This window comes from Balaenoptera physalus, assembly GCF_965194825.1.
Source record: "Balaenoptera physalus genome assembly, chromosome: 8".
Taxonomy (NCBI): Eukaryota; Metazoa; Chordata; class Mammalia; order Artiodactyla; family Balaenopteridae; genus Balaenoptera; species Balaenoptera physalus.
This window is the reverse complement of record NC_138887.1, coordinates 88,240,760-88,258,880: the sequence shown is the minus strand read 5'-3', so window position 1 is coordinate 88,258,880 and position 18,121 is coordinate 88,240,760. Positions and strand designations below refer to the sequence as shown.

Genomic DNA, 18,121 nt, shown 5'->3' with positions numbered 1-18,121 from the left:
GTTCATGTTGTTATGAAATCAGAAACAGTAACCTCAGAGTTACATCTTGAGATTAGTTCTGATAAGTGAACCTCAAATATGTTTTGTTTATTTAATGAAATAATTTAGAAATTATTTTGCCTTTTCAATAACATCATTAACAAAAGTTATGCTTATTATTAGCCTTTAAATGTTCAGTATGATATTTAGCACATTATGATGACTGCATTACCTTTTTTGCGGGAAGGGGGAAGTATGGAATGTTTAGTGGAAAATTCAATTTACTACAAATATATTATTTTCAAAGACGAAATAGTAATTATAAACTAATTTATTCTTATATCTTTAGAATCTTATAAAGTGAAGTTATGGAATGGCCTCAGATGTATCTTTTTTTGGATGAAACATATATACACATATTTTATTGGAGGTATGTCTTCTTGGTATGTAAGAACAAATTTGTTGGATTTATTAGAACAATAACTGCTCCATGTAGTTAACTGACTAGTGCTCTGGTATTTTATAATTGATGGGGAGCTACAAAATTCCCACATAACTTTATGCTGTGATAAGACTGTAGAAGGAAATATGTAATTATTCAATGGGCATTCATACTTGCTACATTTTTCTGTCAAACGAAAAAAAAAATAATGTAACTAAACTCTATGCTCTCTTTTTCCCACACCATCTCTATTTTGTTAATCCCTCTGACAAGCTGTGGACATTTTTGTCAGTATATGAAGGGATGGAAATAGCATTTTGGCTATAAACGTGTCAAAATGATTGTGGTTAAAAAATGGCAGTTTATGGGACAAGGGGTTATTTTCTGAAGTAGTATTTAGAATAATCTGGGAATTGGGAATAGATACGTCAAGAAGTCTTTTGATGTATTGCAAAAGGAGAGTCATTTCAAAAATACATTGATTTGTAAGGTCTAGAAAGTCACTGTGGGAACCAGGGGGCTCAATCATAAAAACAACAAAATGGGAAATACTTTGGCTTTCACACCCTCTTTTATTCAACTCATATCTCATTTCTTCCTCCAGCATAAACAGACTTCAAACTTCAGTGAAGCACTTTTGTTATCATACCATGCATCAGATTTCCCTTTATGGGACACCCTTGGGAATACCTGAAAGTGAGACGCTGTACAGATGCACAAATTCAAAGGCGTCATTGCTCCATCCTGTTTTCAGAAGAGACAGAAACAAACTTATTAGCATTATACGACATCCAAATAGCTAATGTGAAAAATTAATGCTATTAAAAGCTTTGATAAAAAAATTAATGAATTGGCAGAGATGAACATTTCCTAATCAACTTAAATTGGGCTAAACTGGTTAGAAAAATATTTACCTTTTTAAATTTCTAACTTTTTCAGGAGAATATCAAGGTGAATTTTGTACCTTATTCAAGAATATAGAGGTAGTCAGTCCATGATTCATGAAGGAAAATTCTGGAACTGAAATTATTTCTTCTGGCTAAATCTTAACCACATGCATCAGTAGACAGAGTTTTTTCCTTTGGGAGCATGAGAAAAGTATGAGGCTTTTATGTCCACACAACTATAGGGCAAATGTCAAGGCTCATTTTAAAAAGCAACTTCATGTATTCATTCGTTCATTCATTCATTCATTTACTCATCTATATATTCTTGACCACTTATTAATGGTAAGCCCTTTTCTGGGTGATTGGATACATCACTGACCAAAACAGACAAACATGCCTGCCCTCATGGAGTTTACATCCTAGCAGGGACTGGAGTAAGTGTTATAACCTCATTCTTCCAAAATGATAGGTTGGAACAGAAAAACATGGTTTATGCTGATTAAGGTAAAGATATTTGCAGTAAAAACAAACAAACAAGCAAAAAAGCCTCTAACTAAATATTCAGTTGTGTATTAAAAACTAAAAGTGTCCCATTCATCTGACCTTCGCCTGCTATTCTACTCCATTCCTCAGTGAGGTTTGCTTCTGTAAATTTTATATGGCTTTATAAGTATGAACCATTTTTCCTTGGTTTTAAGAGTTCACCAATTGTAAGAGGCTCCATTCAAATAAAATATTCTAGCAAAAATTTATCAATAAAAAAGACACTACCAATAGTGACTAGACACTACCACTGATTGCAAGACACATTTCAGGGAAAAAAATGAGCTTTAGTTTTAATAAAGGCTGTATGTGTAACTTGAGTAACTCATGGTCTTCAGCATTATTTTGTGTAGTATAGGAAAGTCCCGTCCCCTTGCTGGAGTCACTCCAAACTCTTTTTCCATATTTCATTGTTAAGTGCCTCAAGCAATCTTGGCCTCCCCTCTGTTAGTAATGATGTAGTTAAGGCTTCCTGGCTACTTCCTGCCAGAAGCAATGGCTTTCCAACTGCCTTTAAAGGCTGGCAGCTAGGACCTACTAACTTCCTCTAGAAAGCTTTTTTTTATCTCCTTGGTTTTCTGAGTCTCAGCACCCCGGCTCTTGCTACTTTGTAATATAGTTTAAGACCTTTCCTTGACTCAAATTTATCATATTAGGGCCTAGAAGAAGTCCAAATATAGCTAGCTTTTAAAATATGAATTTTTCTGATTTCCATATATAAAGGATTGTATTTATTAAGAACAAATGGAATCATGTTACATATTCTGTTCTAATGCACACACATATGTGTATATGTATATGTGTGTATGTGTGAATGTTTGTATATTTTGGGTAACTAAGTATTATAGGCAATTACCTTATTCATTTTACTGGGTTGTATAGTGTTCCATTATATGAATATATAAAACACTAATTAATAAATATTTATGTTGCTTCTATTTGTTACTACAATATTGCTACAATGAATATCTTTTACACACACATATATGTGAAGATGTATATGTGTGTGTATATGTGTGTATCTTTGAACACTAATGTGAGTGTATATATATATATATCTTAAATAAATAAGTGAATTTATTTGTTAAATAAATTCCTAGAGCTAGATCTTGTGGGTCAATTAATATTGCTATTTGAAATTTTGATATTTTTGCCTAAATTGTCTACCATATAACCTTGATAGCAATTCTAAAGTCCTAGGATGGAAGTCACAGAGGAAGCAAAACCTCCTGCTTTGCAATATTTGTCATGGACACTGCATAACACGAAGAAAACATTTAAATCTGCTTTTCTTGGAATAGTAGTATATTGATTAAAAATCATACTGAATAGAATAATTTTGGCTTAGTGGTTTGGGACATCAAAAAATTCTATTGGAATAGTTTCCTATATGTCTGTCTTTTAAGACTAAAGGGATGTTACTGTCATTGGAAGTATTTGATAGACGCTGATAAAATCTAAATGGTGATTTGGGGCATGCCAGTAACAATCATGAATAAAGATTTAGAGGCCACATTTTAGCCTTATTCCCACTTATTGAACCTATTTTTATTGTATTTGCTGTATTGTATGTACTTATACAAAACTTATTATTAATTCTATTTTTTTTTTTTTCTATTTTCAAGTAACTCTCTAAATGTGCAGATAATGGCAGAAAATCAGCTTGACACAGATAACTGTGCTTTTGCAGTGCAGCGTACTCATCAAGCTGACTGGGGAATTATTTCATGATAAGATAATTTTCCTCCAAATCTTAATACCATAGAGGTCACGTGGTCTGGTGATATTCATGAGGAAACTGTCACTTTCAGGCTCCTACTATCAGTCACTCTTCTATCTATATTTGGTCTATGGATTCAGGAAAGTGTGATAGCAGTTATTAGCTGCTCTCAGAAAATCCTCTTCCAAGATAGATTTATTTCCTGATTAATGATGGGAATGATCCCATATTAATTTCAGTTTTTGATATCAACAATTTTATGTTAACATCATTCTTGTTATGTTCACCTTTCAAATTACTATGATCATTCTAATGATTAAAAAGCTATCATTTGACTTAGATTCACTCCATAATTGTCGATCGTAGCATTTCTGACATTTCTTACTAAATTGGGGTTCAGGAGGTTGTACTCCAACTAAAAAAAGCTTTTCCTAAGGAAACTTTAAAAAAAAAATATGCATATTCAGGTAAATTTAAAGCATAGAAAGCCAGGGAAGTAGTATTAGTCATACATTCTATCCTGAGTATGATTTTTGATAGATGCAGTGAAATTTGTTTTATTGCTTTTTATTCTTGAAATTAGGATACCTTCTGCAATCTTTTGTTTGCAGTCATAGTTTTCTCAACATTTATGTTATAACAACATCAAATTGCTTTTTCCATTATTCTATTTTTAAAGTTGCACTCTTAGACCGTTCTAACTTTATATTCCACGTAATTCACTATGATTAATGAGTTAGGGCTTTTAATTGGAGCATAAGAAAAGTACTCTCAGTTAGTACCCAAAGAATATAATAATTACCTTAATACTTCTCCCTTTTGGACATGTTCTTATGAAGTAAATCTATGAAGGTAGCAAACAATTTAAAAACTAGGAAGTACTATACAAAATTTTATATTCCCTTTTGCTTAGTGAGTTCTGTAAGTGTGAATGACAAATGTTTGTGAAAATTTTTCAAGTATATACAAATCTTTACTTACTGGATTTCCTGTCGTTTATATCTATTGCCACTTTTGTTTTGTTTTGTTTTGTTTTCGAATACCACAATATCTTCTCCAATAAAGCACCTCTTCTTTATTCGTTGTTTTGTTACGGTGGATTCAAGTAAAAAATATGTGTCTCTTTTGTTCTAAAAATCTGAAGACTGCAAATAATAAGACTACATCTTATTGATATCCTTTGGTCATTTACACTTATCAATATTTTAATATTGGAGTTACATCTTTTGAATTTTCATACTCTGCTTTTAATGCATTAAATATAACATCTACAGTGAATCTTCATTATGGAAACATCTGGGTAAATTTTAACAGTTACTCTTCTTTACACATTGGACAATCTTTGAATTGAGATCTTGAAGGTCAATCAAGTTCCTTTGACATCTGCCTGAGTCTTGTGTTTAGATGTCATTAAAGAAGCAAGAAACTAGATAAGGAATTGTAATGGCATTGAAATTTAGAAGCAGAAAATATATTTTGGGAAGTTTGTTCCTAATGTTATTCTGCACAGCCACAAATGAGTGTGACATCAATAATTATCCTTGGTTTTACTCAATGGGATCAGAACAACTGGTTGGTAACCCCTGAAATGTGCTCTGAATATTATTACCATGAGAAATAATTTCTTAAGATGGAAACTGGTCTTCACACTGGATCAAAACTTTATTAAAAAAAAAACTGTTATAGTAAAGAGAATTTTCCATTCAAGAGCAGTAAACGAAAGACCAAACTTACATTCTGCCTTACTTGGATATACTTTTAATCCCTATATAGATTTAAAAAGAAAGTGAAAATAGTAATTTAGATCACACCGTAGAGAACAATTTAGGAAAAAATGCTTATTTAGTAAAGACACAATTTAATGGTCAGAATTCTCTTTAGAGTTGATTGATTTTTAAAGTTCAGATCCAGAAGACATTATCCATCCTCTTACATTATACTCAGTTTATTGACTCAAAAGAGTGGAACTGGAAATGACTGCAAAAGGTTCATAAACTTTAATAGATGACAAGCTACACAGTGTTAGAGGCAACTCTGAGAATCAGTTTCCAAGTTCTTAGTCAAGTGTTCTATTACAATACACTGCTTTGACTCCTTGTAACCCAACCCTCACATAAACCTTCCTTGCTTATTTAACATAGTCCCCTGAATATCCCTTTAATTGTGTTTTTTAGCCATTATCATCTGTTAGAAAATACAATTAACATTAAATTCCTCATGATGCAACCTATGCTTATTTTGTTCTTTTTGAAAAAAACTTCAGACATATTGACAAGTAGCATAAACTTAAATATCTTCTTTTCTTCCTTTAATCTAAGTGATATTCTAGTTTATGATACTAAACTTGCTTCACATTTCTTTTACTTTGTAAGATCTTGAAATCAATATAGAAATGTTATTTAATGATTTTCAGTGTAAAGTATGTGACTCTTTTTCTGTCTTTGTAAAATATATGTAATATAGGTAATAGCATCCCTGTCTGTAATGCTTATGGTAACAAATGTTATATATAAAGTATTTTTATTTAATCTCTAGAGTATACTCTGGTTGACAGATTTTCTTTTTAATTTTGCCATCTTTATTGACAACAATATGTCACATATATTTTATTCATTTCAAATAAATCATTTCTTCCCATCAAAATTTTCACTTTGTCCTGACTTCGTGGTTTTTTAGATTAACATTCTACCTAGAAAGCATTCCATCTACTTTATATATTCCTGGTACATAACTGCAGGTTAGTAAAAAATTTTTTGAGTGAAATAAGAAAAAGAGGAAGGGATTTAACATTTATTTAGTGTCATTGTATCTGGCACCACCATGCTTTATTACCACCTTGTTACAAACTAGGCAGATTCCCAGGTAAAATAATTTGTACATGACAACAGTTAAGAAGCAGCAGATCCAAGATTTTAACTCCAGTCTTTCTGACTCTAAAGCTGCTTTCTACTTCACCATCCTGCCTTTGTAGAAGTATGTAATCTACAAATCTTTTGCAGTGATTTCTTAATATTAAAATAAATAAAATAGATCTGGTAGTACTATGAATGGTGATTCTATTTCTGCACCAGATCTTGCGTTTAACCTATTCTTATCATACCTCCCACTATTTTTCTATTTCAGGCATTTGTTACATCCCATTTTGATTTCCATAATAACCCCTTAATTATTCTCCTCTCTCTCTGGTTCCCTTCTACACCTAAGTAATGTTCCCAAAGCATATCTTTTATCATGTCATTCTTCTGTTTGAAAGTGTTTCAAGGTTTCTAATTATCTACACGACAAACTTTAGTTTATGCTCTTCATTGACGTGGTCTCACTGTGCTCCCTCAAACACCTCTGCTGAACTATTTACATCTTTGGGAGCTAATCATCCCTTTTCCAAATTCATACTTTGCTTCCTCTGCTCACTCCACCTGGAATAATGCCTCCTTTCCTCATCATTTATAGAAATGCTTTTCACCCAAAAGTGAAATGCTTCTTATTCAATAAATACAGCTCAGGACCCCACCTGGAAGTATCCTCTCCTGCCTCTGTTTCCATAGAGCTTTGTAGCTAGGTGACAACTAAAGTTATTGAGGATGTTTAGACTCTACAAGAGAAAATTTGCTGTGACAACTGTCTTCAGATATTTGAAGAGCACTCAGCTGGAAGAAGGGTAGGCTCACTCTCTGTAGTTCTAAAAGGAAGAACAAGAACCAGACAGATATATTATGGTGCGATAGGTTGCAGCAACTTTAGTATCTGCTTCAAGAAAGAGTGAATTATTTCTTCAAAGGAAGCATTTCAGCAAAATCTGGATGTTCCCTGAGTGTGGATATTACAGGATTTATGATTCAATCACCATTATTTATCTTATAGTAGTTTGTGTTCATGGTATTTTCCCTACTAGACTTGAGCTCTTTAAGAATAAGGACTTAAAAAAAAAAAAAGAATACGGACTTTTGATTATAGGTATGTCTCTCATCATGTTTATTGGTTTGCCTTTGTTACGCCAAGAAAATATGAACACATACCTCTAGTACCACATGGTGTAAATATAAAATAGATTTTATTAGGAGAAAAACTTTCAAGCAAAGAAATAGCAAAGTGTACCATCTTTAAAGTCTCACAATCCCCAGTAGAAGTGGGCTTACACTGTGCCTAGCTTGGCTGTGTGCACCTTGCAAAGTGCTCAGCTGAAGGGGCTTCAGGGGTAAGATACATCTAGGCAAGCATTATTTCCCTGCTGGAGGAACTGGCCTTGTTAGAAAGGAGGAGCCTCTGGATCACAGCCTCTAATATCAATCTATTCTTCCCTTGAGCTAACACCTGCTGAGCTAATTTCTCGCTAAATTATCCAAAGCGAGGTAATGAGTCACCCAGGTCTGTTTCTTCATATACTTGCAATGCCTTTGCATGAAAACAAGTACTCCTTAACAGCAGTACTGAAAGAGAAAGAAGGTAAATAGATCTCTATCATGTTCATATTTTTATTTGACACAAGAAAAGAGAGTAGAAAATGGAAATAAACCTTTGGACTTTTGTATGCATTTAGAAACTAATAATTAATGTGCCCAGTAAGAAAGTGTGCCAGATCATCATCGGTTGTAAGAAACAGAAACCAGTTTGCAGATGACATGATACTATACATAGAGAATACTAAAGATGCTACCAGAAAACTACTAGAGCTAATCAATGAATTTGGTAAAGTAGCAGGATACAAAATTAATGCACAGAAATCTCTTGCATTCCTATACACTAATGATGAAAAATCTGAAAGTGAAATTAAGAAAACACTCCCATTTACCATTGCAACAAAAAGAATAAAATATCTAGGAATAAACCTACCTAAGGAGACAAAAGACCTGTATGCAGAAAATTATAAGACACTGATGAAAGAAATTAAAGATGATACAAATAGATAGAGAGATATACCATGTTCTTGGATTGGAAGAATCAATATTGTGAAAATGACTCTACTACCCAAAGCAATCTACAGATTCAATGCAATCTCTATCAAACTACCAATGACATTCTTTGCAGAACTAAAACAAAAAATTTCACCATTTGTATGGAAACACAAAAGACCCCAAATAGCCAAAGCAATCTTGAGAAAGAAAAACGGAGCTGGAGGAATCAGGCTCCCCAACTTCAAACTATACTACAAAGCTACGCTAATCAAGACAGTATGGTACTGGCACAAAAATAGAAATATAGATCTATGGTACAGGATAGAAAGCCCAGAGACAAACGCATGCACATATGGTCACCTAATTTATGACAAAGGAGGCAAGAACATACAATGGAGAAAAGACAGTCTCTTCAATAAGTGGTGCTGGGAAAACTGGACAGCTACACATAGAAGAATGAAATTAGAACACTCCCTAACACCATACACAAAAATAAACTCCAAATGGATTAAAGACCTAAATGTAAGGCCAGACACTATAAAACTCTTAGAGGAAAACATAGGAAAGACACTCTTTGACATAAGCCACAGCAAGATCTTTTTTGACCCACCTCCTAGAGTAATGAAAATAAAAACAAAAATAAACAAATGGGACCTAATGAAACTTAAAACATTTTGAAGAGCAAAGGAAACCATAAACAAGACGAAAAGACAACCCTCAGAATGGGAGAAAATATTTGCAAATGAAGCAACTGACAAAGGATTAATCTCCAAAATATACAAACAGTTCATGGAGCTCAGTATCAAAAAAACCAAACAACCTAACTAAAAACATGGGTGGAAGAACTAAATAGATGTTTCACCAAAGAAGACATACAGATGGCCAAGAGGCACATGAAAAGATGCTCAACATCACTAATTATTAGAGAAATGCAAGTCAAAACTACAATGAGGTATCACCTCACACCAGTTAGAATGGCCATCATCAAAAAGCTATAAACAATAAATGCTGGAGAGGGTGTGGAGAAAAGGGAACCCTCTTGCACTGTGCGTGGGAATGTAAATTGATACAGCCACTATGGAGAACAGTATGGAGGTTCCTTAAAAAACTAAAAGTAGAACTACCATATGACCCAGCAATCCCACTACTGGGCATATACCCTGAGAAAACCATAATTCAAAAAGAGTCATGTACCCCAATGTTCATTGCAGCACTATTTACAATAGCCAGGACATGGATACAACCTAAATGTCCAACGACAGATGAATGGATAAAGAAGATGTGGTACATATATACAATGGAATATTACTCAGCCATAAAAAGGAACAAAGTTGGGTCATTTGTAGAGATGTGGATGGACCTAGAGTCTATCATACAGAGTGAAGTAAGTCAGAAAGAGAAAAACAAATATTGTATATTAACGCATGTATGTGGAATCTAGAAAAATGGTACAGATGAACCAATTTGTAGGGCAGGAATAGAGACATAGACGTAGAGAATGGACATGTGGGGGGGAGGGGAGGGTGGGATGAATTGGGAGATTAAATTTGACATAAATACACTACCATGTGTAAAATAGATAGCTAGTGGGAACCTGCTGTGTAGCACAGGAAGCTCAGCTCTGTGACGACCTAGATGGGTGGGATGGGGGGCGAGTGTGTGGGAGGGAGGTCCAAGGGGGAGGGGATATATGTATACATAGAGCTGATTCACTTCATTGTACAGCAGAAACTAACACAACATTGTAAAGCAGTTTTACTCCAATAAAAAAAAAAAAAAAAAAAAAAAAGACCTGGGTTTGAGAGTTGAATGTGACTTTGCAAACTGAGGCAGGTCATCTGAATTTTCTGTAACTTAGTTTCCCGCCTCACAGTGAGATTGTGCAGAGACTCATACAGGTATGTTATGATATACTTTCTGTTTTTTGTTTTATGGAATCTTCCTCAAGAGACAACTCTATTTTCTCAAAATACTGCTCATGGTTTTAATGTCATTTGAGGTAAAATAAGGAAATATAGAAGCCAGTTAGTGCCACAAGTTACCTATTCTAAGAACAAGCCTATTCTGCAAATTGCTGTCCTCCCATTGGCAAAATCACACATTTGCTTCTGTTGTGGGGTTGAGGTCAATCCAAGAACCAGTACATTTTGACTGTGGCTGCCACTTACTGCCAGCCTTCATCTCTTACTGCCTCCTAAACACATGCTTCACTCACAGTAAGGTTATTTAACACTGGTTCTTAGTTCTGCCTAGTGATCTTCAGTGACACAATTCCTGACAATAAAATAAAATAGAAGCCAAACGACAAAACCAGCATGAAATCTGTAGGTAGCATGATACAACACTAGGACAATGGGGATGGGACTGGTAAAGGTCATTCTCTGGCTACACTATCAGTTGAAAAAAGATGGCAAAGGTAATAGTAAATAACAGCTGGAGAGGAGTTGGCCTTCACTTATTCTATGTCGTGGTGGGAAATGGGGTGGGAATTGACAGGTGAGTAGTAGAGGGAGGGGAAGAACAGTAAAGGAGACTAGAGAGACTGGGCAGAACATGAGGAATGGGAGGACAAACAGTATCGGCATCCAAGCGCAACTGAGTTTTAATTAGATTCTAGTTTAGATTATGTCAAATAACACTTTCACCCATGTAGCAGTTGGGAACTGACATTTACTTAGTGAATGACAAGCAAGATATAGCAAGGTGACATGGAACCACTAAAGAATAAAGCCATCATTATTTCTCTTGCAGTTTATACTTGCAAAAGTTTTGTATTGTCCTTTATTAAACCTTTGAAATATTACTGTGAGAAAGATGGATAACGAGAACTAGCTATTGACTCTCCCTTGTGGACTAAACAAAAGGAAATTGGCTTAAATTGCAGTCAAGTAAAAATGTCTTGGCTAAAAAGCCCATATCTTTGCTAAAAAGTATTCCTAAATGAATTGCCCTTTCAGTAAACAGCTATTGAACCTACTAATTTTTATCTTTACAACACATCAGCTTTAAGCCAGGGTGATTACACTGGAAGACCCGGGGTTGAACACAGACGTAGAAGGCAAAGGCAGCTTTCTACACTGTATGTTTAACACTCGCTTGCCCTCAAATTTTTCCCAAAAGACTGTCACATTTCCTGAAATTTTCACATTTTTGACTCTTTGGGATGAGTCACTGAGGACCCCCACCGTGGAAAATTGTATTTGGATTACACTGCACTTAATTTTAGCCATCTGCATTCACCTAGATAATTTTTTTAAGAATAATTCCCAATCATCTAAAAAAATTCCAAGAGAATGGAACATGGGAGTGGGGAAGTGAATCAAGAATCGCTTAAGACAAAAGTTACCAGGTAAAATTCCCCGGTGGTGGCTTGTGAGCATGAAAATCCCTAGAGAAGGAGGCCATCCATTTGAGATTACAAAGAACATGTCCAGTAATTGAATTATTCACTCAACAAATATTTATTGAGCCCATATAATAATGCAGAAGACACTGTCCTTGGTGCTGGGGCTAGGGTAGTTAATAAAACAGACAAAAATCCCTGTCTTCGTGGACCTTGAATTCTAATGGGGAAGACAGACAAACAACAATGATAAATGAGCCAACTATATATATAGAGAGAGACAGAGAGACATAGAGAGACACAGAGACACAGAGACAGAGAGAGAATGTGTGTTAAATATTGACATGGGTTAAGGAGAAAAAGAAAGCAGGGAAAGGGGACAAGAAGTTTGTGTGTATGTGTGTGTGTGTGCTTCCCAGAGAGGAGCTTGTAATTTTAGAGAAGAAAGTTGTTTTATAGTTAAGGTTAAAGGAAACCAAGGAATGAGCCATCAGATATCTGGGGAGAAGATCCTTCAAGCAGAGGAAAGGCATTGGATAATCTCATGAGGGGAAAAGGAAAGAGGAATTCCAAAAGGAATCAGGAATGCTGAGTTAGGACTGGTTCCAGAATATGATACCTACCTGAGTGCAAACCCCTCAAAGGAAGGTAATCTTTCATTGTAAAATTCTCAGGTAATTTTTCCTTAGGTAATGGGCTGCTTGCCTGCTTTACTAAGGACGCTACCCACAGGGACTCCATGGTGACTTGTCCCCTAAGGGAGGTTCTAGGTAGGAGGGCTTGTTCAAGGATACAAAGGTCATTCTCTGGCTACACTATCAGCTGAAAAAATATGAGAAACATCCCCCTCATCACCCTCCAACAACGTATCAATTTCATCTCTCCTGGGGTGCCCAGCCTCACAACAGTAAAAAGGAGAATTGTTCTAAATTTTTAAGGAGTTTACAATCTAGTTGAGAAGACTAAGGTTAACTGACCTTAAGGTTAACTTACATAACCTTACCTTTTTTTTTTTTTAAACTATGGAGACAGTAAAAAGATCAGTGGTTGCCAGGGGTTGGGGGGAGGGAGGGATGAATAGGCAGAGCACAGAGGATTTTCAGGGCAGTGGAACTTCTCCATATGATACTGTAAGGATGGACATGTCATTATACATTTGTCTAAACCCACAGAACATTCAACACCAAGAATAAACTCTAACAAATTATGGACTTTGGGTGACCGTGTGCCAGTGCAGGTTCAACAGCTGTAACAAGTGCACCATCTGGAGGGGATGTTGATAATGGAGGGTGCTGTGCAGGTACGGGGCAGGGGAGGAATGCTGTCTTTCTTCCCAGTCTCTTCAACCAAAGTTCTCAATTACTTGCTGAGGCTATTGCCACATAAAGTAAATGAGAGAAGATAATGTATTCAGTTTCAGATTTGTAAAGTGTATCAAAGGCCATTCAAGTGGACACATCCAAATAAATAATGAAGATAAACAAGGCATAGGCGAGCTTTATGACCTGAAATGAGGACTAGAGTGTCATCAATATAGTGATGAGAGGAAAAAAGGAGTAGACTGTTATGCTAAAGGAAGTTAGTTCTAGTTAGAGATTACACTGCAAGAGGTTTCAAGATGTAATAATAAACTCTGTTTATTTTCTCCCCTGGCGTTATCTCACTTAAACCTCTCAACAGTCTTATGGGGTAGATGGTATTATAATCCCTGTTTCACAGATGAAGCTCAGAGTATGTAGGTTACTTTTCCAAGACCATACAGTATATGGCAGAGATTAAGCTAGAACCTAAGAATTTGAGCTTCAGAGCTGCACTGAAAAAGACTAATGACTTGATGGCTTCTGCAGTTCTGTATATTGCCATATACTGTGAATTTTTTTGTTTTATATTTATGTGTATGTATGTGTATATGTATGGATGTATAGGTGTTTGTTTGGTTCTGCCTCTGATCCTTAAACTAATCTTGTCTCTAATCAGAGGAAATGTATAAGATCCTAGCCTCGTAGCACAGAGCCTTAAACTTGTCTTCTATTCTTGACTCCTTCAGGTCTTATACCTAATTTTAGGGACGGAGTTTTTGTCTCATGATCTACTTCCAGGACCTTCTTGTCCCTTTTTATTTCCATTTTGGCTACATGGGCAGCATTCCAGTTCTGCCTCTTGCATACTCTTCTGCTATGAAATTAAAGTATTCAAGTGTGTGAACTCGAATCTTAAATATGTGAGTCTTCCAAGTATTCAAGTTTACACAAAGCTCAGTTTGATCAACCCCTCTACCATGTGAGAGAATAAATCTAAGAAACTTTTCCGATGGTGAGATCTACCAGCTTTGGTGACTGATTGCACTGGGTGGGGAGAAAGTACTATCTACATTGCTACTATCACTTTCTCTCTAGCTAGATAGATGGGATATTGACATGAGCCTGCTCCACATTTCTGGCCTGAATTGTTGGATGAATGTTGATGCCTCCATTTGAGATACAGAAGGAATGAATAATAGAAGATGAGGCCAAGAAAAGTACTAAGAATGAAGCCAGTCTGCTGACTGGCTGGCTGGTGGTGCCATCAACTAACTAAAATAGAAAATCTGAAAGAGAAAAATGTTTGGGGAGGCTGTAGTAAATTATAAACATAATTTTGGACATAATAAGTTTAATATGCCTTTGAGAATGAAGGTAAATATATAACTCTTGACTTTAGAAGAGGGTTAGTATTAGAAAGATATGGGAGTTATTCACACATGATTTTATGTGTCTACAGTGGCAGTACCACTGAATGGCTTGAGGGAGGGAGAACATATTAATTCCCAATAATATTTTAAACTATATCTTACATAAAAATATGGTTGACCCTCTGCATCCATGAGATGCAGAAACTGTTGATACATAAGGTCGACTCTAGTATGCCAAAAGAAACTCCAGTATCATTGGATTTTGGTATCTTTGAGGTGGTCCTGGAACCAATCCCTTGCAGATATCGAGGGACAACTGTAATGATAATATTTTTCATGTGAAGATTTGTGTTTTCTTAAACTTATGTAAAAGCCAAATAAAATTTTATAAAATATTGATGCTTTTATCCACTATAATTAACAACCTAAATAAAAGTAGTGTACTTGTTCTGCAAATGTAACTTCAACACAAGACCCTTGGCTTAACCAGATTTCGGTCCTAAAGCCCCACTTATGTAGAATTTCGAAGCCACTATTGATTGTGTTACATATAAATTTCTGGGCTTCACTTTCATCAAGATATTCAAGATTTTGCTGGTTACAAATTCAGTATATTTTAAGAGGAGGTTCTACTTTTATTTGCTGTTTAACAGTATATGAGATAATTCATGAGGACAATAAGTAATTTCTCCCTAAAAGTATGGAGTCAATAGAAGCAGAATACAAGTACAGCATTATTTGTTTCTGAAACCCAATCTTGTCCCCACCAGTTGCAGTAATGATGAAAGTTATAGAATGTCATTGATTTAAAAATACTTATAGATGATAATTTTAATACTTTATTGGTTGGTTAATCAGACAATATTTGTTTTCAGTCATAACACTATTATTCTATAAGCTAGTTTTTCTACCTGTCTCATTTCCACTTATATCCTGTTACTTTGTATTCAATAAAATACATTTTACATAAAAAATAGTATTATAGGTTAAGAGAAAGAAAGAATTTTTACTCAATAAATGGAAAATGATTGTTTACATATTATACCTTCAGAATTGTATTTTGTGAACTTTTCTTACAATGTTATGAAATTAAAGAATAATGAGTGTAAACTTATAAACTTAAAAATACCTATTGGACAGGTGATTAAAAGTCTTAGTGATTACTGTAAATAGAATTTCAATAATAAACATGTGTGCCAAAATATACCCTATTCTACCTATAATCTTTCAATAAACTTTCCTGTACTGGTCATAATCTTTCAGCATGTTTCTTCTCACGGAATGCAAGGGAGGTGCCATCTGTGACTCTCTGAACAACTGGATAGATGGGACTCTAATAAAAGGATTAGTTCTGATTTTACTATGAAATACTGGACTTTCATCATTTGGAAAATTATTTTTTAACCCTACTCAATGATTACAACTCTTCTTCTCTTCTAAAATGTGTGTGCTGCACTGCAAGCTAAGCATTTTCAATAGTATGCTTGTATGTTGCCTGATAATAGGGAGTGTGTCTTTTCCATTTTTGGTAACACCTGGCACAATTCATAGCATGTAATAGGTGCCTTATAGTGTCTGTCAACTAATGGAAGAGGGTTTTTTTTCAGATTTATTGAGTTTGATCCATAATTGTCAAGTGTTCTTGTTGCTGTTGCTGCCTATTCTCTGGTGATATAAAAATGTGCCCAGTTTAGACAAAACCCATGGCTGTGCATTTTTAAACTGAGCCAATCCTAAAAATATTTTAACAAATATTCCTTTCTTCCTTCTAGATTCAGCGCAAAGGTTATCGCTTCTGGGAAGCATTTTTAAGTCAGAATCAATCATTCACCTCTAGCTACTCAGCAAGAGTATAACAGGATCTATATGTTGAACATTGTTTACGTGGCTTACTCTCTTGCCTTTCTGAACTACATTCCATCAAAGAGATCCTTCTGCTTTGATTTGGTTAAGGTTTCTTCCAAAAGGAATGAAAAGATAAAGTTTGAGGTAGTAATTAGTATTCAAGAATAGAATTTGCAGCACGGCCATAGTCTGGAGCTCAGTGATTGAGAATTGGACTTTCCAAATTTCATTATTTATTATTAGCATAGACTTAGGAACTTAGTCCATAGATATTTACATAAGCATTCTAGACAGGAAGAGGATGGAAAAGAAGCCTGTCCCTTTCAAATCTTGGAGAAATGTGTCAAGAAAAGAGAGATGTGGGAGAATATGATGAACAGATCTATCCTTTCTATGAGTAAATATCACTGGGAGCAGAGTGAGGCCTCACCCCCATCCCCATTTGGGACTTTGGGTGGAGGTCCCCTCATACTTTTCTTTGTACCATCCTGTCTGGGACTCAGCCATAACAGAATTATTTTAAAGGCACAACTTGATATTTTATTTTTCCAATTCACTCTTACTCTTTCCTGTGTAGCACAGGCCCTTGGGTGGCTAAGAGTCTGATTGGCGATGTTCCAAGACTTGGCAGTGTGGTGTACTTCTGTGAGTGGACCACCTAGGCTTGTATTGAATGTGACATTCAGCTTACTGTTTATATCAGCAATATGGACAAAACCGAGGCTGAACCCACTAGGGGAGCAATCTGTACATTGTAGAGGCCAAAAGAATGGTTCACAATTTTCTTGCTCACATTTTAGCACTGGAGGCCCATAGAGCAGTCAGAAACTGGGCACTCAAGGAACACCACCAGGAGGCTGGAAGAGCCAGACTACTTCACTGAAAGAACTTCCCACCCCTGCCACCCTTACACCACACCCAGATGCCCTGTTGGAGATGAACCTGAGAGGCAGAACAAACAGTAAGAAGTCTGAGAGACTGATAACAGTTTCTTGGAGTTCCTGAACAGTACCCCACTATATTACTTCAATTGTTGGATTAAGTTTTAGACTGGATTAAACAATTAGTTAACACTTCTCTCAATAAACCAGAGGGGGGCCTCTTGAAGAAGACCATATCAGCTATAGACAAAAGTAAAAAACTGCATCCTCTCTAGGGATTAAATTTTGTAACCCATCTTCATATTTTTATTAGAAAAAAATTAAATTTATTCTTTCCAGATATTTGATTTGTACATCTATTCTTTTCATATTCTTTTATAGAAAATGATATATGTATCTGTCTTTGTACTAGTCTTCAAAGCTGCCCTAAAGAATACCACAGACCGGGTGCCTTCGACAACAGAAATTTACTTTTGCACAGTGCTGGAGCCTGGAAATCCAAGATCAAGGTGTTAGCAGAATTGGTTTCTGGTGAGACCTCTCTCCTTGGTTCCTTCTCACTGTATTCTCAGATGACCTTTTCTCCATGCATGGACACTCCTGGTGTCTCTTCCTTTTCTAATAAGGACACCAGTTGTATTGGATGAGGGCCCCACCCTTATGATCTCATTTAACCTTAATTACCTCCTTAAAGACCCTATCTCCAATACAATCACACTGAAGAATAGGGCTTCAGCATAGGAATTTGGCAGGGGGTGGGGGGAACACATTCAGTCCACAGCAGTCTCCATTACTATATTAGTTATCTGAAGACAGGAACCTTATCATTATATCCCTAATCCCTAGCTGACACATTTTAAGTGCTTAATAAATAATGAATAGACACAAAGGAAAGTAATACATGCAAAATGCAGTATA

The 18,121-nt window shown here is 35.5% G+C and overlaps 1 long non-coding RNA gene across 1 annotated transcript in view; it reads right to left on the bottom strand.

Moving 5' to 3' along the window:
* Positions 1-1,148: 1,148 nt before the first annotated feature.
* The window catches only part of LOC309665762, a 104,622-nt gene continuing 87,649 nt past the window's right edge, over positions 1,149-18,121 (bottom strand). Inside the window, exons 2-3 of the long non-coding RNA XR_014266673.1 lie at positions 1,386-1,500; positions 1,149-1,165 (exon numbers count right to left, since the gene is read on the bottom strand). This is a non-coding gene — a long non-coding RNA (uncharacterized lncRNA). The remainder of the gene's footprint in view (positions 1,166-1,385; positions 1,501-18,121) is intronic.